Source organism: Balaenoptera acutorostrata, chromosome 2 (genome assembly GCF_949987535.1).
Source record: "Balaenoptera acutorostrata chromosome 2, mBalAcu1.1, whole genome shotgun sequence".
Classification (NCBI taxonomy): Eukaryota; Metazoa; Chordata; class Mammalia; order Artiodactyla; family Balaenopteridae; genus Balaenoptera; species Balaenoptera acutorostrata.
In genome coordinates this window covers 136114673-136136350 of record NC_080065.1, presented here as the reverse complement: position 1 = coordinate 136136350, position 21678 = coordinate 136114673, and the positions used below count along the sequence as shown (strand labels likewise).

Genomic DNA, 21678 nt, shown 5'->3' with positions numbered 1-21678 from the left:
ACTTTTATATTTACCTTTCTTTTAACCATTTCCAAAGATCTTTGTTTCTTCTTGTAGATAACTGTTATCATATTCCTTCTTCCTGAATAACTTCTTTTAACACTTTTTATAGCACAGATCTACTGGTAATGAATATTACCATATAGAATATAATGAATGTTAGTTTTTTGCTTGTCTTTTTAAAAAAATCTTTATTTCTCCTTCATTTTTGAAAAATATTTTCTCTGGGTATAGAATTCTGGGTTGACAGTGTTTTTGTGTCAGCACTTTAAAGATATCACTTCCTTGTCTTCTGGTTGCCTGATTTCTGATGAGGATGCTGCAGTTCTTGTGTTTGTTTCTCTGTGTGTAAATGTTTTCCCTGGCTGCCTTCAGGTTTTACTCTTTGTTTTTGGTCTTCAGTAGTTTGAATGTAATATGTCTAGGTGAGTGTGCATGTGTGGTATGTGGTGTGTGTGTGTGTGTGTGTGTGTGTGTGTGTGTGTGTGTGTGCTGGTGTTTATCCTATTCTGTTCTGGTGTTTTTCTGTGAACTTCTTGGTCTGTAGTTTTATATCTTTCATTATTTTCTGAAAATTCTTGGCCTTTATTTCTTCAAATATTTCTTTTGCCACATTCTTTCTTCTCCCTCTGGGATTCCAATAACTTATATGTGAGACTGATTTATATTGTCTTATAGCTGTTGGATTTTCTTATTTTTCCACTCTTTTTTCTCTTTGTATTTCAATTTGGGTAATTTTTATTGACCTATCTTCAAGTTCACAGATTCTTTCCAAGGCTTTATTGCATCTAGATAAAGATAATCCTGTCGAAAGAATTCTTCATTTCCTATCAAAAATTATTCACAGTATTTTTTATTACCAGCATTTCAATTTGATGATTTTTTAAATTTTTATATTATTCAATTTGATAAATTTTTTAGTTTCCATCTCTCCACTGAATTCTCTATTCGTTCACATATTCTCTCTAAATCAACTTCAGAAATGCCTTGAAGTACTCAGAAATAGTCATGTTCTTAATTCATTTGCCTTCTGGGATGGTGGGGAACAGTCTTGAGGTTGAATTTGCTGTGAGAACAGCCTTATGTAGAGGACAACCAGGATAGCGACCTTGAGATTCTCCACTAGAGTCACAGAATCTCAGAATTCTGGAAGCTTGTCATCTTGGAATCTTGGAAGCTAGGGTTCAAAAAATTCATAATATTTTAGAGTTGAACTTAAGAGCTTAAACACCAAAGACGGGAATTTACCAACTCATAAGGCAGCTGAGGCCAAAGGGAAGAAGCTGTCTTTCTTCAAGTAAGATGATGATGTTAAAGCAGCACTAGAGGGAGTCCCTGTTCATTTTGCCACAGTCACAGTAAAAGCAGGATCTCCTCTCTCCTGTTCTCCACCTCCACATACACCAGGAGTAACATAGCCACTGATCAGAAGAAGAAAAACCAAGAAGATCAGCATGCACTTGTCTTCTCTAAAGTGTTATGTAATGTTATTGGATATAGAGTCTTAATTCCTTTTCACAAAAAGAAGGGATAAAAGAACAAGACTTTGCCCTAGCCTCTTGAACATCTTTTTCTAAATCTTTGTTGATAGTTGGAGCTGATAATAAAACAGATTATTATTATTCTTATTAACTAGAGATTTTTTTAACTTCACTAAGCCTCAATGACCTCATCTCTAAAATGGGATAAATTTCTGTTCTGTTTCCCTATTAAGCTTTAAAATGCTTTAATGTAACATCAAAAACTGCTAATGAGGTATTAAGTGAGAAAGGCAGGTAGTAGGGAAATATGTATCATGCAATGTTACTTGAAAAAATGAATGTGTGTGAGAGTGTGTATGTTTATTTTGTGTGTCTAGAAGAGGAGATAACAATTGATCTTTAGGTGGTAGAATTGTGTATATGTTCATTTCCTATTTGCTTATGTATATTTTTAATTTTTATACATTGAATATAGTTTTTAGAAAACCAGATTATAGAAAAACTACAAAGTTCTATACCAGTATAAGGAATGATCATCATTGATCCATGAAAAGTCCCTCCTTGAATTTATTTGTTTATCTTCCTTCTTTATTTACACCAGTGGTTCTCAACTGGAGGCATTCCCTACCCCGTTCCACAGGGGAACATTTGACAACGTCTGGAGACGTTGTCTGATGATCACAACTAGGTTTTCTGGTGCTACTGGCATCTAGTGGGTAGAGGCCAGAGATGCTGCTGAACATCCTACAATACACAGGACAGCTCACCACTTAGAAGCAATTTAAATCAGATACTGGCCTCAGGAAAGTTTATATTGAGTAAGAAAGTACAGATGTCATATTGTAATCTATTTAACCAATCTTGTATTTCTATACCATGTAACTTGTTTCCAATATTCTGCTATTACAAATGATGCTACAAAGAATATTATTGCATATGCATTCTTAGGAAACATAGGAAGGTTTCTTCACGGTGGATAGCAAGGAGTGGAGTAGCTGGGCCAATGGGCACATCCATTCTTTTTTTTTTTAAATTTATTTATTTTTGGCTGCATGGGGTCTTCATTGCTGTGCACGGGCTTTCTCTAGTTGCAGTGAGCAGGGGCTACTCTTCATTGTGGTGCACGGGCTTCTCATTGTGGTAGCTTCTCTTGTCACAGAGCACGGGCTCTAGGTGCGCAGGCTTCAGTAGTTGTGGCACGTGGGCTCAGTAGTTGTGGCGCACGGGCTTAGTTGCTCTGCGGCATGTGGGATCTTCCCAGACTAGGGACTGAACTCGTGTCCCCTGCATTGGCAGGTGGATTCTTAACCACTGCGCCACCAGGGATGTCCCAAGGGCACATCCCTTCTTAGTTTTAACAATATCTATAAACCTAGAAGCATAGATGAAGTATAAAAATAGAGGCTAAATTTAAAAAGCAGGAAACAGAATGAGATTTTAACATAATACCATTTACATTAAGCATACACAGCAACAAAGCAACAATACACACATTAGACGAGTAAATACAAGACAATATAGTCTAAATATATCAGAATCATAGCTTATGGTGGGGAAAGGATTGGTGTAAATCAGCATTTCTGTACTTCATCACTGTTGATGTTTTGGGCTGTATAATTCTTTGTTATGGGAACTGTCATGTGCATTGTAGGATGTTTAGCAGCATCCCTGACCTCTACCCACTAGATGCTAACAGCAGTTGTGATAAGCAAAAGTATCTGTAGACATTGCCAAATGTTCCTGGGAGGTACAAAACTGCCCCCAGTTCAAACCCCTGGTATAAATAAAGGGGTAAGATAAATGAGTAAACCCAGGTAGGAGCCTTTCATGGACCCATGATGACAGGAAAAGTGCCTCCTGACAATATGAGTAACTCAACCTTTGACACCCGAATTTCTGAAAGAGCGATTGAAAAAAATAGTTACTGCCAAATTGTCCTCCAGAGTGGCTCTACAAATTTATATTTCTGACAGAGTATGAAAGGACTTCTTTCCCCACACCTTTGCCAACACCTGCTATTGTTAAACCTCCTTTGTGTTTTACTTTTTATCTTTACCAATCTGACTGGTAAGAAAAAGAAAATTCATTTCATTGTTTCCATAAAGTTGACCATCTCTTCATATGTTTATTGGCTATTTGGATTTCCTCGTCTGTCTGTACCTGATTTGTATTCACATAGGTCAGTTATACGCTTGTGAGTATTTGACATTTGAGGGAGGGGGCAAAAACCTTCTGGGAAAAGTCTTCTTCATGAATGTAGAAAACTTCCATTGCCTCCTTCACTTATGCAGCAAACGTTTGCTATGGGGTAGGCACTGTGCTTTCCCACACATTTTCTGCTGAAGCAGTTTGCAAGGCATGATGGCTGTCTCTGTCTGGTATTACACTTCTTGATTGATTGGCAACATGACAGAAGAGAGTTCCTCAAAGCTTCTGAGTCCACTCATTCCTTCAATACCTGCTTATTGAGTGTCAGACCTTGTTCCAAATGTGCCTGTTGGCCATCTGTATGTCTTTTTGGAGAAATGTCTATTTAGGTGTTCTGTCCATTTTTTGATTAGGTTGTTTGTTTTTTTGTTATTGAGTTGTGTGGGCTGTTTGTAAGTTTGGAGATTAAGCCCTTGTTGGTTGCATCATTTGCAAGTATTTTCCCCCAGTCTGTAGGTTATCTTTTCGTTTTGTTTATGGTTTCCTTTGCTGTGCAAAAGCTTGTAAGTTTGATTAGGTTCTGTTTGTTTATTTTTGCTTTTATTTCTATCAGCTTGGGAGACTAACTTAAGAAAACATTGGTACGATTTATGTCAGAGAATGTTTTGCCTATGTTCTCTTCTAAGAGTTTTATGGTATTATGTCTTATATGTAAGTCTTTAAGCCATTTTGAGTTTATTTTTGCATATGGTGTGAGGGTGTGTTCTAACTTCATTGATTTATTAACATGTGGCTGTCCAGCTTTCCCAACACCACTTGCTGAAGAGACCATGTTTTCTCCATTGTATATTCTTGCCTTCTTTGGCAAAGATTAAATGACTGTAGGTGTGTGGGTTTATTTCTGGGCTCTCTATTCTGTTCCACTGATCCACCTGTCTGTTTTTGTATCAGTACTACACTGTTTTGATTACTGTAGCTTTTTATGCCTCCTGCTTTTTTCTTTTTCCTCAGGATTGCTTTGGCAATTCTAGGTCTTTTATTGTTCCATGTAAATTTTAAGATTATTTGTTCCAGTTCTGTCTTAGGTAATTTGATAGGGATCACATTAAATGTTTAGATTTCTTTGTGCAGTGTGGCCATTTTAACAATATTAATTCTTCCAATCCAAGCACATGGGATCTCTTTTCATTTCTTTGAATCATCTTCAATTTCCTTTATTAATGTTTTATAGTTCTCAGCATATAAGTCACCTCCTTGGTCAGGTTTATTTCTATTTTTTTTTTTTGATGAGATCTTAAAAGGGATTGTTTTTTACATTCCCTTTCTGATATTTCACTGTTAGCGTAAAGAAATGCAACACATTTCTGTATGTTAATCTTGTATTCTGCTACCTTGCTGAATTCATTTATCAGTTCTAGTAGTTTTTGTGTGGAGTCTTTAGGGTTCTCTATATATAGTATCATGTCGTCTGCATATAATGACAATTTTACCTCTTCTCTTCTGATTTATCTTTTATTTCTTTTTCTTGTCTGATTGCTGTGGCTAGGACTTCAAATACTATGTTGAATAGAAGTGGTGAGAGTGGGCATCCTTGTCTTGTTCCATATTTTAGCAGGAAGGCTTTCAGTTTTTCACCACTGAGTATTATACTGGCTGTGGGTTTGTCATAAATAGCTTTTATTATGTTGAGATGTTTTCCCTCTATACCCACTTTGGTAAGAGTTTTTATCGTGAATGGATGTTGAATTTTATCAAATGCTTTTTCTGCATGTATCAAGATGATCATGTGGTTTTGTCTTTTCTTTTGTTGATGTGATGCATCACATTGATTGATTTGTGTATGTTGAACCATCCTTGTGACCCTGGGATGAATCTAACTTGGTCAGGTATATGATCTTTTTTATGTGTTGTTGGATTCAGTTTGCTAGTATTTTATTGAGAATTTTGTATCTATATTCATCAAAGATATTGGCCTGTACCACCCCCCCTTATTCTTATCATACCCCTTTAAAATGTTCAATTTTTGTTGCAAAAACAGCATATATGTCTTTAAAAATCAAAATATTTAAGTTAAAACTTAAAATTCCATCCCTTCTTCCACCCATAGGTCTCCACTTATACTTCTACAGTGTAGGAGGAACTATTATAAATTCTTCCAGACCTTTTTTGAGCATATATGAACATGGATATAACATGTGTGTGTCTTTGTCCATTCACTCTGCTACACGAAATACCACAGACTAGGTAGCTTATAAATAACAGAATTTTTTTTTTTTTTTTTAAATTAGAAGACTATCCTTTATTTATTTATTTATTTTTGCTGTGTTGGGTCTTCGGTTCGTGCGAGGGCTTTCTCCAGTTGCGGCAAGCGGGGACCACTCTTCATTGCGGTGTGGGGACCGCTCTTCATCGCAGTGCGCGGGCCTCTCTCCATCGCGGCCCCTCCCATTGCAGGGCACAGGCTCCAGACGCGCAGGCTCAGCAATTGTGGCTCACGGGCCCAGCTGCTCCGTGGCATGTGGGATCTTCCCAGACCAGGGCTCGAACCCGTGTCCCCTGCATTAGCAGGCAGATTCTCAACCACTGCGCCACCAGGGAAGCCCCTAAATAACAGAATTTTATTTCTCACAATTCTAGAGGCTGGAAGCCCAAGATCAGGGTGGTAGCTTGGTCAGGTGAGGACCCTCTTCTGGGTTGCAGATTTCTCAGTGTGTCTTCACATGGTGGAAAGGGCAAGGGCGCTCTCTCAAGCTTTTTTTTTTTTTATTGTTTCTGGCTGCGTTGGGTCTTCATTGCTGCGTGTGGGCTTTTCTCTGGTTACAGCGAGTGGGGGCTACTCTTCATTGCGGTGCGCGGGCTTCTCATTGTGGTGACTTCTCTTGTTGCGGAGCACAGGCTGTAGGCGCATGGGCTTCAGTAGTTGTGGCCCATGGGTTCTAGAGCGCAGGCTCAGTAGTTGTGGCGCACGGGCTTAGGTTGCTCCGCGGCATGTGGGATCTTCCTGGACCAGGGCTCGAACTTGTGTCCGCTGCATTGGCAGGCGGATTCTTAACCACTGCGCCACCGGGGAAGCCCCCTCAAGCTACTTTTATAAAGGCATTAATCTCATTCATGAAGTCTCCACCCTCATAACCGAATCATCTCCTAAAGGCCTTATCTCCTAGTATCATCACACTGGGCATTAGGATTTCGGTATATGAATTTCAGAGGGATACAAACATTCAGACCATAGCAGTATGTATGTTTGTGTGTGTATTTTCTGTGTTTGAGTGTTAGTCTGTGGTTGTGTGTATATGTGGTTTCTTTCTTATTTTTAGAAAACTGAGATACTATACTTAATATGTTGAGCATTTTATATTTCACAATAGTATTTCCTGAACATGCCTCCACATGAGCATATACAGATATATTTGAGTCTCTTTAACAAGTACAGCAACATTTCACTCAATAGAATTACAATAATTTATCTAATCATTTTCCCGTCAGTGTACATGCACATTGTCTCCAATCTCTTAATGGTGCAGATAACACTGTAGTGAACACCATGGTGTATAGGTGTACAAGCACTTGTATAGGATAGATTCCTAGAAATGGAGTTGCTGAGTTGAGGGTAATGTGTTAATGAAAATTTTGACAAACATCATCAGATTAACTTCTCGTGCTTCGTCATTGTTTTTAATATGCTTGTCTTTGGTCAGTAGATAGGTCTTGCCATGCTGTCCCTTGCAATATAGCTCCTAATGTTCAAGTTTCATTTCTCCTATGTGATGAACATCTGTTTCTGCTGCCCAGCATCCATCATCCCTTCTCCTGGTAATCGTTCCCTAATTCTCCTTTGGAAAACCACTTCTGCCATCCCCATCTACACAGTTCTGATGAGGCTGGCTCTGCCTCCCACTCAGGGGTGAACATATAACCCAATGCTGGACCATCGGAGTTGCAATGACTGGTTTAGGCATGTGCGCTAACCAATAGCAGTTAATGTCAGGACTGTTTCTGGAGCTACTGGGAGAGAGGGAGAAGAGCCCTGCAGGCATCTCTCCTTCCTGTCCTGCAACCAGAGTAGAACCCAATCCAACAACTCCTAACCCCAGCAGAGGGACCTAACCCCCTGGGACCCCAGGGACAGGGCAAGGTCAATCTCCGTGGGCCTCAGTTTCCTCTTCTGTAAAATGAGGAGGTTGGATTCTGTGATCTCCAAGGTCATTTTAGCTCGTGTGATTTTGCATACATGAAACACAGAGAAGCATAGGGACTTTTCCAGGTAGGAGATCATTTCCTCTGGAGTAGTTGTTCTGCAAACCTGATCTAATAGAATGAGGACATCAGTATTTACCCAAATGAGTTGAAAACTTATGTCCACACAAAAACACCCACTCGAATGTTTACCACAACAATGTTCATAATGGCCAAAACTTGGAAGCAACCAAAATGTCCTTCAGTAGGTGTATGAATAAATAAACCATAGTACATCCAGACAGTGCAGTATTATTCAGCACTAAAAAGAAATGGGCTATCAAGCCATGAAAAGACATGGAGGAGCCTTAAATGAATATTGCTGAGGGAAAGAGGTCAACCTGAAAAGGATGCATACTGTATGAGTCCAATTACAAGACACTCTGGAAGAGGCAAAACTATGGAGAGATTTAAAAAGATCAGTGGTTGCCAGGTGTTAGGAGGGAGGGAGGGAGAGCATGGAAGATTTTTAGGGCAGAGAAACTACTGTGTCTAATGATATAATGGTGGATATGTGTCATTCTACATTTGTCCAGACCTGTAGAATATAAAACACCAAGAGTAAACCCTAATGTGAACTATGATTCTAGGGTGATGATGATGTGTCAACGTAGGTTCATCACTTGTAGCAAATGTACCACTTGGGTGGGGGATGTTGATAGTAGGGGAGGCTGGAGACTGAGTGATAGGGGTCAGGAGGTGTCTGAGAACACTGTACCTTCTGCTCAGTTTTGCTGTGAACCTAAAGCTGCTCTAAAAAAATAAAATTGATTAATAATAAAAAAATCTCAAAAGACAATGTCAGCTTTTGGTACACATTTTCTAAACTGGAAACCATATTTTGGGTTCTCTTCCTGGCTTTATCCCAAACACAGTGTGTCTTTGTGTATGTTCACTGCCCCTTATTGAGCCTCAGTTTCACAATCTGTAGAATGAAAAGACTAGTCTGTGCGGCGTCCAAGTACTACAAATCTGTGATATCTAAGAGGTAAAAAAGAAGGAAGGAGACGGGACTTCCCTGGCAGTCCAGTGGTTAAGAATCCACCTTCCAATGCAGGGAACGTGGGTTCGATCCCTGGTGGGGGAACTAAGATCCCACATGCTGTGGGGCAACTAAGCCCACGTGCTGCAACTACTGAGCCCACATGCTCTGGAGCCCGTGCACCACAACTAGAGAGAAGCCCGTGTGCCGCAACGAAAGATCCCGCGTGCCGCAACTAAGACCCGAAACAGCCAAAAAATAAATAATAAAATAAAAATAATTAATAAAATGAAAATAAACTTTTTTTTAAAAAAAGAAGGAAGGAAAAAAGGAGATGTATAGGGGGAGAAGAAGCAGAAAGGGAAGCGGGAAGGGACCGAAAACCCGTGAAATCATCGAGTCGTAGATAAGGAACTAAGGAAGAAGTCTGATTAAGCCAGAGCCATCAGTGGTCTCCTCTTTGGGTAAATATAAAGGAAAGTAGGTTGGCCCAGGAGCCACATCTGGGTCTTTAGTTCTCCCTGAATGCGAAAAGATCTGACGCCCCAAGGGAGACTGTTACATTTATCTGATGAGCACTGAATAAGCAGTAAACGTATGCACAGTTGTGTGCTAGGTAATCTAACCCAGCCAGGGAAGAGAAATGCTTGTATGCAAACACCGCAGCCTAATGGCCAACAGCTTGCTTCTGAACTCAGACAAATCTGGGTTGGATGAATGGTTATGTAACAGTGATACGGTGAAAAAATGGCCCCAAAGATATCCATGTCCAAATCACCAGAATCTGTGAATGTTACTTTATATTGGGCTGTGCAGATGTGATTAAATTAAGAATCTTGAGATGGGAAGATTAGCCTGGATTATCCAGGTAGGCACTAAATGTAATCACAGTTATCCTGATGAGAGAGTCAGAGGGAGATTTGACTACAGACAAAAGAGAAGAAAACCATTAGATGGAAACAGAGTTAGAGAAAGGAGACACTACATGAAGACCAAGGAACGGGTCATGAGCCAAGGAGAGCAAGGAATGGAGCTCAAGAAGCTGGAAGATCAAGCATACACTCTCTCCATAGCCTCTGGGGGGAACATGGTCCTGCTTGACCATGACTTTAGCCCACTGAAACTGATTTTAGGCTTCTGGTATCCAGAACTGTAAGAGGATAGGTCTGTAATGTTTTAAGCCACTAAGTTTATGGCAATTTCTTACAGCAGCCAAAGGAAACTAGTGTAGGCAAGGCAAACACTTTACCTCTCTGACATTTATTCCTCATCTGTTAAATGGGAACAATAGTACATTCGTTCATCAAATATTTTTGAGAGCCTACCATGGGCCAGGCCTAAGCACTGGAGACATGGAGGTGACCAAGGCCTTCCCACTTTCATGAAGTTCAGTTCTAGTGACAGGAGATAAGCAACAATGGGGAAGCAAGTACATAAAGGCAAGATGATTACAAACCAGGAGAAGCAACATGAGGGAAAACAGCGGGGTATGTGACTGAGAGTAACTAGGCATGTAGAGGAGGCTGGCTTTAGGTAGTGTGGTCGGGGGAGGCCCACGGAGGAGAAGAAATTTGAACTAAGACCAGCAAGGCAAAATGCAGAGGATAAACAATGCAGGTGCAGGGAGCAGTGCATAGACACCCAAGCAGGAAAGGACAGACTTTGCTGGAGAACAAACAGGAGGTCAGTGTGGCTGGGGTGCAGTGTTCTCGGGAGAGGGATGAACAGGATGAGGTGGGAAGGGTGGCAGGGGCCAGAGCCTGCAGGGCCTGTGAGCCACGGTCAGGAGTCCAGGTTGTATTCTCAGGGGGAGGTTCTGGGCAAGTGAGAGGCATCATCACTGGCCACCGTGAGGACATAGATTTTAGGCAAGGAAGAGGGAGGCAAAGAAACTTGTTAGGAAGCTCTTGCTGTCTTCCAAGTGAGAGATGATGCTGGCTTGGATGAGGGCAGAGGGGGTGAGGATGAAAGTCTGCTGTGAACATTAAGTAACATAAGGAGTGTTAAGTACCTGGCACATAGGAAATGCTCAATAAATAGTACTTCTGATTATGGTATTATTATTATTTTCATCATCATTATCATCTTTATCACTAGCTTCTGCTGAAAACAAACTTAGCTGAATGAAACTCATACTAGATAGTATGAGCAGAGTTGACACCTGCACCAGGCCAAGAGAGGCCCCATTGTGTCCCCATTCCTATTCATCAGGAGAAGCCACTTGCTGAAGCCGCTGGCCTTCTCCCCATCCCAGCCCCCATCACCCCCCCGCAAGAAGTTCAGTCACTTGGAAATGTGTCTGAGCCCATACCTGCATACATGAATATATCATTAGGCCACTTGGGGGTTCTGAGGGATGGGTTTTAATTTTATAAATGCCATGGTAAGTCCGGTGGACTTTTGGAGATTAGCCCTGATATAATATTTATGTGAAAACTCAAGATATCATTGACTAGGCCTTTCTCTGTCTCTGTCTCTCTCTCACACAGACAGACACACACAGACCCAGACACACACACACACACACCACGGAAGACCATGTGAGGACATAGGGAGAAGACAGCCATCCACAAGCCAGGAAGAGAGCTCTCACCAGGAGCCAACCCTGCCATACCTAGATCTGGGACTTCCAGCTGCCAGAACTGTGATAAAATAAATGTCTGTGTTTAAGCCACCCAGCCTGTGGTATTTTGTCACGCATCTCTAACTAAGACACAGGCAATTGTTTTGTTGGTTCTCCTTCTTCCCAGTCCTACCATAGCACTCGGCACATGGCAGAGATTTGGTAAATATTTGTTGAATGAATGAATTAAACTTCCTGTTTGTACTGCATTTCAAGGTGCCAGGGAAGTGGTGAAAGCAACACCTGGCATGGTCCTGCCATGGCACGCTACTCTTAACTCACTCTGTCCCTTCCCCTCTTGAGTCTCAGTTCCCCAGTTGGTGAGACAGTACAACTCAATGAGTTGACCTTTCTAGTTCCCTCTAGTAATAAAGTGGTATGATAAAAATAACTCCATCCAGGCACACTGACTGTGACCCAGGCCCTGTACTTGCCTCTTTTCCCTTTGAATCCTCCTTCCTGCCTAGAAAACTATAGATGCTGTCATCAGCATTTCACGATGAGGAACCCAAGGCACAGAGCTTTGACCCGCCAGAAAGGGGAGGAATGCCCTTAGCATTAAAAACATTGTTCTTTATGCTATGATGCATCCCTCAGCTTTGGAGGGTTGGAATGTTCTTTCTTTTAAGAAATGACAGTGATATTTTTAAGGACCTTAACAGAGAAAAATGAGAACGTGGTGTTCAATATGTCAACTGAAAGAAAAAAGCACAACGTAAAAACTGCAAGTTAAGTTTTATTTGGGGACCTTACTGCAGACTATAGCCCAGGAGACAGCCTCTCACTTCCCTCAGAGGAACTGCTCCAAAGAGCTAAGGGAGGAGGAGGCAGCATGTATAGGATGAGTTTTTTTGCTGGAAAAAAAAATGTAGTCAAACATCGAAAGACTACTGCTAATCACAAAGAACACACATCTCAAGTCAGTGATTTTAGTGCTTTTCTTTGTATGGGAAGATACAAGCATCTGAGTTCATTGAAATTATTCTTTAGATTTGCATCTTAACTGTCTGTCTAGGGCCAGTATCCAAAGCACAGAATTCTTCCTGGATTCACCTCAGAGCTCACTGTCAGTGGGCAACTACAGTGGCTAATGGCCTGATCCTTGCAGAACTGGAATGGCAGGCAACATTCTTTGTTTACAGTGCCCTTTGTAAGTAATAAGTTTGACCAAAGTTTGGGGCCAATTTCATGACCAATTTATCCCATTTGTCTAGGAAATCTCATTCCTAGGTCAGACGAGGATTATGTTGATAAGCCACTCAATGTGCTACTTTTGGGATTAGGCCTGTTGATAACCCAAAATTCTCTGAATCTCTTGTCTTACTAGTCTGTTATTATCCAGGAAATGTTTTATCTTGTTGCTTCTTCCCATATCTAGAGTTGCACTATTACAATTATTTTATATAGAGTTATATATGTGATCAATTGCCTCAAGATGTTTAGCCATCATTGATTTTGTCAGCGGCCTGGTTACACATTGGGCAATGCAAAAACACTCATAAAATAGACAGGATATAAGTAATATATCTAGTAACATTAATAAGTCATAGTACAGCAGAAAGAGACACAAAGAGCAAACATTTTGAAAACAACAAAGAGAACAATTTATTTTTTTTTTTCAATTTTTTAATTTATTTTTTGGCTGTGTTGTGTCTTTGCTGCTGCACGTGGGCTTTCTCTAGTTGCAGGGAGCAGGGGCTGCTCTTCGTTGTGGTGCATGGACTTCTCATTGTGGTGGCTTCTCTTGTTGTGGAGCACGGGCCCTAGAGTGCGCGGGCTTTAGTAGTTGCGGTGCGTGGGCTCAGTAGTTGCAGCGCGTGGGCTCTAGGGCGTGTGGGCTTCAGTAGTTGTGGCTTGCGGGCTCTAGAGCACAGGCTCAGTAGTTGTGGCACATGGGCTTAGTTGCTCCACAGCATGTGGGTTCTTCCAGGACCAGGGATTGAACCCATGCCCCCTGAATTGGTAGGCAGATTCTTAACCACTGCATCACCAGGGAAGTCCTGAGAAAACAATTTAAAACAATGATTAGTATAACCAGTTGTAATCTGGATCATAATAAGCCGTCAAATCCGAAGGGGAGCCAGCTGGAGAGGCCAAATTCTGGACGGATCAGGCAGAGAGAAAAAGATAAATATTTCATCTTTGTTTGCAAAGGTATACTTTATCAACTTGTTGTGGGTCATAGTTAGAGTAAGAGGAAAGGTTTTCTAGAAAATAAAGATTAAAAGCCTGTGATGTTTCAGACAAAAAGTCATGAAATTATTTATCAGTTCATTCAGTCCCATGCAGTTAATTCCTGTTGATCTGGAAGAAGCCATCAGGTTTTTCATTAGAGTTTTGTAATTCCTTACTAAGTTGAGTGATATGATCTAAAAGTCAGAAACCTTACTTGTCAAAAAGTTCCTTTTATGAATATTCTTGAAGATCTTCTTGAAGCATCAGAGTAAAACAATGACTATCTATAAATGACACAAGACTTAAAATGGCATGGTTAAAGATCTGACTACATGCAATTAACAAAGAAACTTAGTTATTTCTGTGACATACAACATTTTAAGATAACTAGAATTATGACTGAACATTATAACAGGACATACCAGATTTTTTGGCATTCCGTATAATTTTTGGGTATCTATATTAATGACATTTACCCATACAATATAACCTAAGAAGGTTTATTACCACCTATTTGACAATGTTTCCCATGTAATTAAGCTTACCAAATAAACCTAATTAGTTTAATATCTCTTTTTGGGATGTTTCAGGGTCCTTTGAAACATCCCTAAGTTAGCTAGAGGTCAAAAAAACTTCATTTAGAATTTGACTTGGGAAAGTTTATCAAAGATAACAAAAGGTTTTAAAACACTTGGTCAGATAAGATCTCAGGTCACTGTGAAATAATACTTATTCATTCTAAAAGATTTTAAAGACAACTATAGAAAGTTATGCCAGATTGCTTAACCGGTAAAGAAACTTTACAATATGTTACCAAAAGTAGATCAGTATTCTAAGAAAACTTTGTTTTCTTAACATAGAGAGAAAACCGAATTCTAGTTTTTGTACCAGCTTACTTTTAATATTAAAATTTATTTGCTCAGGGCTTCCCAGGTGGCGCAGTGGTTGAGAATCTGCCTGCCAATGCAGGAGACATGGGTTTGAGCCCTGGTCTGGGAAGATCCCACATGCCGCGGAGCAACTAGGCCCGTGAGCCACAATTACTGAGCCTGCGCGTCTGGAGCCTGTGCTCCGCAACAAGAGAGGCCACGATAACGAGAGGCCCGCGCACCGCGATGAAGAGTGACCCCCACTTGCCGCAACTAGAGAAAGCCCTCGCACAGAAACGAAGACCCAACACAGCCATAAATAAAATAAATAAATTAAAAAAAAAATTTATTTGCTCAATTAAATTTTACTATTAGCCAGTCTTTTTTTTTTTTTTTTTCCGAAAGAAGGAAGTATTATTACTTGCAGCAAGTAAGGAGAACACTGAGGATCTTTCCCACAGCAGTGTCTCCCCAAACAGCAAAACTGGGGACATTTTAAGTTAAGGGTACATGCATATTCATGAGGGGGCTTGAGCAGAGGAAAATCCAGCATAGAATTGGGGCAAACGTTGACAGAGTGCAAGCTTTAGTTGATTGAAGTCAAGAGGGTCCACATCATCATTCTGTCCTCCACGTGGGTGGGGGGCCCTCAGTTCCTGCAGAACTCAAAGATGTATTATTACATATATCCTTTGGGAGGAACTAAGACTGCTTTACCACCACTGATTGTTTGACTGCCATTTCTCTGTTCATGCATTCCTTTGTTCCCTTAAGATCATTAGTTACTGAGAACTGTTCAAGGGCAAGCATTGCAGCCAGGCTTAGATCACAAAATTAGTGCAGGAAAGAAAGTGGGGCATGAGAGGGTGGTCACATCCCAGGTCTCAGGCGAATCCCTAGGATGGCTGCTGAGTGTGGGTTCTTGGCTCAGCACAGGAAAGAATTCAAGGGTGAGCCAAAGTGAAAGAAGCCTTATTCAGGGAGATACACACTCCATAGACAGAGTGTGGGCCATCTCAGAAGGCGAGAGGCCAATATTAGGCAGTCTTGACCCTGTACAAAACTTTTCTCGGGTTGCCTTTCCCACAAACCTTCTAAAACTTTCTTTTTCACTTTGAGATTTTGTCCTGTGTTTTCCCTTTCTTTGTCTCTCTCCAGGACAAAATTACTTTCTTTTCTCTTAGCAAAATGCATTTCCATCCCATATACCTTTCCCTTTCATATAAAGGTGTTTTCCTTATTTTCACTTAATTTCTAGTGAAAACCAAGAAGTAAGCAATTATGAACTGTCATTTACATTAGTGTTCTATAGATTGGTAAACTTATAAATATTATTTATGATTTTTTTAAATGTGCTATTTTTATAGAAAAATTTCAGTGTAGCACCCTGGTGCTTAAATTTCAGTCCTAAATATCTTTAGCTTCTCTTTAAAAGGAAGCTTATGTTCAGTAATTAATGTTTCAGTATCTTACTTGGGAATGATCTAGATATTTAATGAACTTCCATCATTTAACTTAACTTAGCAAAACTCTCAGGTTTCAAGTTACCAAAAATCTGGAGAAATTAATTTTAAGTACACATACCATAACATGTAAGTATTCTTAAAGAGATCACCTGAAAGCTCTTACCCCATTTATATCTATTTAATTCACTTGTTCCCAACAATTATGTTTAGATTACCCATGAAACGTTTAAGAGACATTAGACCAAGTCAGCCATCATTTTAAGCTATTTTCTTACTGGCGAATTTTATTTATTTATTTATTTATCTATTTTAATTGATTGATTGATCAATTAATTAATTAATATTTTGTTTTTGACGGCATTGGGTCTTTACTGCTGCACGCAGCCTTTCTCTAGTTGCGGTGCAGGGGCTACTCTTCATTGCAGTGCGTGGGCTTCTCATTGCGGTGGTTTCTCTTGTTGTGGAGCACGGGCTCTAGGCGTGCAGGCTCAGTAGTTGTGGCTCGCGGGCTTAGTTGCTCCGTGGCATGTGGGATCTTCCCAGACCAGGGCTCAAACCCGTGTCCCCTGCACTGGCAGGCGAATTCTTAACCACTGCACCACCAGGGAAGTCCTTACTGGTGAATTTTATAAGAGAGATAATATAACCTTATTTGACTTTTAGTAAACCTGGATTAATTAAACCAACAAACTCTAATAACAAATATTAATTTAATATTGAATATTTCCTAGATCATGTGAACTTGAAATTCATTTGGGTTAGTTTCTGTTACATTTAGAAATATGTAATTTGTAAGCACTTACTTTTAAGTCAGTTAAATAGAGCTCTTTTATAAATTTGATTTGATAATACTATCTGAAGGTAGAGACATATCACATGTATAATGGACACACAGAATATAAACAGACATTACCAGAGATCTCATAGCTTCATTTTAAATCTTAGTCATGAATCAGGTATTAATGATACAGTATAAACTTACTAGTTTATAAATAACCATTGGAATAAGTTAAATTTATTTGCTCAGATGACTAAGGCTTTTTTACTATTTGTGGAGAAGACTTTTTAATTTAATTTAATTTTTATTTATTTACTTTGGCTGCTCCAGGTCTTCGTTGTGGCACACAGGATCTTCACTGTGGCATGCGGGATCTTTAGTTGTGACATGCAGACTCTTAGTTGTGGCATGTGGACTCAGTTGCAGCCTGCAGGCTTAGAGCATCCTGCGGCATGCACGCAGGATCTATTTCTCCAACCAGGGATTGAACCCAGGCCCCCTGCATTGGGAGCGCGGAGTCTCATGTACTGCACCACCAGGGAAGTCCTGTGGAGAAGACTCCTAAGGTTTGTATTTGTTCTTAATAAACCTTTATGGAGACTGTGAATTAAGATTTGGGGTGAGAGAGCCTTTCTAGCAGTTTGAGTTTTAAAACCTTCTTTTTCCCCCTTTGGTTTCAGGTTCTATCTGATTGAGCTAATTAGGCTCAGTCTCAGGTCATTGTGGGCTATATTTACATTTGTAGAGATTTGCAAGACAAAGATACCTGCTTTTAATTCCCCCAAAGAACTGGTCTGCCACCTAAATTATATCAGAAGATTGATTTGCTAGACTACATTTTCCTTAATTTGATTTTTTTTTTAATATCAGCAAGTAGATTTCCAACTAAACTGAAAATCAAGGGTTCTATGTTCTAGAACTTTAGGATTCAATTTATTATGTTTCCAGAAGTTTGCACAAAGCATTCAGCAAAGGCCCTCTTTCTGAGTGCACAAGTTAAACCCAGAGCAATTTACCCTAGGGGAAAAAAAGTCTCCATTATTGCTTTTATTATCCCCTGAATATTAGCCCCCAGTTTTTACTTCATATTGTGTGGGCTCTGGTAACTCTATTGGTTTCTTTTAGTATTTTAATTAATATTGATTGAGGGGCAGATTTATACGCCTTGTCTTCTAGTACCAGGAATACTGTGCAAGTATTCCCCAGTGAGACATAATGTCTATCCCACAATATAATTAGGCAAAAGAGGTGTAACCATTTTATATAAAGCCCATCAATTTTTATCAACTTTCATCTCAATTCTATTAACTCTTATACCTTTAACTTTAGCTTCCGTTAGGACCCATTAACAAGCCTTGGTCTTACAAGGAGTCTCAGAAACTTTCATTTTTATCCCCTGGCCATTTTATCCATTTTTGTGTAAAAGGCTTTGGGGTCCACAGTGATGGGTTGAGCCAAGGGACTCAGGCCCTTTTGTCAATCTTTTAACTTGATTAATTGTTCTAACTGTTGCCCCAAGCAATTGCTGCTCAGGTATCTCAGTGTAATTTTCTTCCAGCCTTATACATTTTTTTTGAACTGGGGTAAATAGAGCAGACTTGTTTGGGTCCCTTTAATGTTGGGGGGGAATGCTAATAGGGTCTCTTTGGCTCATCCAACTTTAGGTGGTGTTGTATCAAAACCTTTGTTTTAATCCCATCAATTCATTTTATTTATCCCACTTCTTAATAACCATCTAAAGATTTCCGTCCTGTTGGGCAAAGTACTTTTAAAATTTCCACCTTGTTGGGGAGAAGTCTCTTGACTCTCTCCTCAGCTTCTTCTTTGTTAATCAACCTAATTAACATTAATTAATCTAATATTTTTATTAGCATCTCTAAGACCCATTGAAGGGAAGCCAAGACCACAAATAAGGCTTCCTAAACTATTTTTTGTTTGTTTAATTTGTTTTAAATTAAGGGTGTTCTTAAGATTAGCTGTTATATTTTTTGTATCCACCTTCTTTTTTTTTTTTTTTAAACTTTGGGTTTATTTATTTATTTATTTATTTATGGCTGTGTTGGGTCTTCATTTCTGTGCGAGGGCTTTCTCTAGTTGCGGCAAGTGGGGGCCACTCTTCATCGCGGTGCGCGGGCCTCTCACTATCGCGGCCTCTCTTGTTGCGGAGCACAAGCTCCAGACACGCAGGCTCAGTAATTGTGGCTCACGGGCCTAGTTGCTCCGCGGCATGTGGGATCTTCCCAGACCAGGGCTCGAACCCGTGTCCCCTGCATTGGCAGGCAGATTCTCAACCACTGCGCCACCAGGAAAGCCCTGTATCCACCTTCTAATTTGGTCTTTCCATGGTACCAATAAAACAGCTATTTATAAGAGAACTCTCTAAAAATTTACCAATTTAGAAGTTTCTCCAACTTAAAGGATCCATTGTCTGGCCATTGATGAGTAGTATTTTAATAGCAACTCAAACCAAGACGACACAAGAGTCATCCTCAAGAGAGAATTCAGAGGATGTGTTACCGAGTCCAGGCTCACTGCTCGCCACACGACAGGCCAGTACATCGGGAGACGAGGTGTTGAGGCAAGGAATAGCACCTTTATTTGGAAAGCCGGCAGACCGAGAAGATGGCGGACTAGGGTCCCCCAAAACCATCTTATCAGGGTCTGGATGCCAGTTTCTTTTATAGAACAGAGAGGGAGAAGAGGTGAGGAAGTAAAGTAAAAAGGCCATTTATCTTGCAAAATAGGAGGAGATCTGTTAATTTCTTCTTTTCTGCAGCCATTCACAGGTGGGTAGGGTCAAAATGTCTCTCTGTGAGCTGAGCAAAGACACTTTGGTACCCTGTGGCAGGATGCTTACAGCCTTAGACAGTGATTATAATAACAAAAACAATGAAAAGCAAAGGTTAAAGTAAAAGAAACAGATCCAACATGGATTCAGAATTGGCTCTTCCCTGTTACAGATGAAGCCTTCACAAGATCCAGAAAGTTTACTCCCCAAAGTAGTCTAAGAAAGTAAAGGCCTGCATTGTAGAGGCGATGCAACAAAGGCTGAGATGACATAGGTTCCTTATGGGCTGGGACCCCTTCTGATAAATTTCCCTGAAAATTGGCACAAAGAGACTGCTCGGAATCCCAGTCTATTTGACTGACTGCCAAATGTATGTGTCCCTTCTGGATGGCAGAGACCAAGCTCTCGAAACACAGAACAAAATGCCTAAAAAGATCAGTTAGAACATTTACATCTTAAAGGCATGGGGAGAGAAATGCAAGTTTCTCCTTTACTGGGGAAAGAGGAAGCAGCAGGAGGCAAAGGTGATGAAAGAGAGAGAGAGCATCTGGGTCAGGCAGTTCATATGAAAGAGGATATGAGGGAGGAGCAGAGAGTGAGGCAGGGTTAACATTAGCAGCTTTTTAAAAATTCTGATGTTGTTTCAAGCAATTTTTTGGTTGGTTTCCCACAAAGAAGTTACTTTATCATTTCCTCTTCCAGAAGTTTTAAAATACCAATCAAAATAAGCATTCCATTCAGTCTGCTCTTTAACTGTAGACACACACACACAAAAATTAATTTTGGAACGTCAAAATAACCCCAATTTGGCCATTTTAGGTTGAGGTTTCCTTTAGTATATTTTCCCCAATTAAGTAAGCATTTGTAAGTATAATTTTCACAGGTAACATACATGAACCAGGCTGGGGTGTTAGTTGGAGGTTGGCAATCTGTTGCTCCTTTTTTTTTTTATTTTGAAAGCTTTGTTTCCCATTCTGGGTTGGTTTGTCAGGATAAAACTGCTACTGATGATTGTGTGGTGGGCCAAGGTGCTGTCTGTGAGCTTAACTCCTCTAGGTGTCACCCTAGAGTCGTTTCAGCTCTTTTACATGTCTTGGCTTTTCCCTCTGGCAATCTAAGACCGCCGCGGTTGCTCAGATCACTGAGTGGCCAGCTCTTATACGTGGTTCCCCAGAGGAGCAAGTTTTTTTAATTAAATAACTGGGTTTCCCTATGGGACTGCTACCTGGTATGAGGACTTGCCTCCACCACTCCTGCAAGTTTCTCAGTTGCCTGAGAAAGCCATTGCTGGCCGGGAGGAGATGTCCCTTTTCTTCTTCAGAGCTGAAAACGCTCATGTAACACTTTTACTTTTATTCTGACAAACCCAATTAAAGTAGCCAATTCAAGGGAAAATAACAGGCCAGTCTCCTACCTAATCACTCAGTCTAAACCCACTCGGTGTTTTTCAACTGGGGCAACCCAGGTACCTCTTCTTGAAACTAAGTTCAAGGAAGACCTACTCCTCACAGGGAGGAGTTTATCCACCAACAAATAAAACTTATGATCATCAGCCAATAACAGGAGATCCAAGACCCAGGAGAGACTCACCCAAATTCATCTGGAATCACTGAGGAGGCAGACAGGCACAAGGGGCCTCTGCTAGTACCAAGACTCTGTATCCTCATAGAGTTCAAAGGAGAAAAGTCTTCTCTGAATCCTTTCATGGTCACCAAAACTGTTGACTGAAAGAAAAATGCACAACGTAAAAGTTGCGAGTTAAGTTTTATTCAGGGACCTTACTGAGGACTATAGCCCAATAGACAGCCTCTCAGATACCTCTGAGGTATCTTATCCAAAGAGATAAGGGAGGCGCCAGGATATATGAGTTTTTCTGCTGGAAAAACAAAAAAAAACATAGTCAAACATCAAAAGATAATCACAAAGAACACACATCTCAAGCTAACAATTTTAGTGCTTTTCTTTGTATGGGAAGATGCAAGCATCTGAGTTCATTGAAATTATTCTTTAGATATGCATCTTAACTATCTAGAGCCAGTCAAAGCACAGAATGCTTCCTGAATTTCCTTCAGGGTGCACTGTCAGTGGGCGACTGCAGTGGCTAATGGCCTAGTCCTTGCAGAAGTGGAATG

At 40.3% G+C, this 21678-nt stretch overlaps 1 long non-coding RNA gene across 1 annotated transcript in view; it reads left to right on the top strand.

The window, feature by feature from the left end:
- The window catches only part of LOC130707388 (uncharacterized), a 65700-nt gene extending 48382 nt beyond the window's left edge, over positions 1-17318 (top strand). Inside the window, exon 5 of the long non-coding RNA XR_009007283.1 lies at positions 17089-17318. This is a non-coding gene — a long non-coding RNA (uncharacterized LOC130707388). The remainder of the gene's footprint in view (positions 1-17088) is intronic.
- Positions 17319-21678: the final 4360 nt, after the last annotated feature.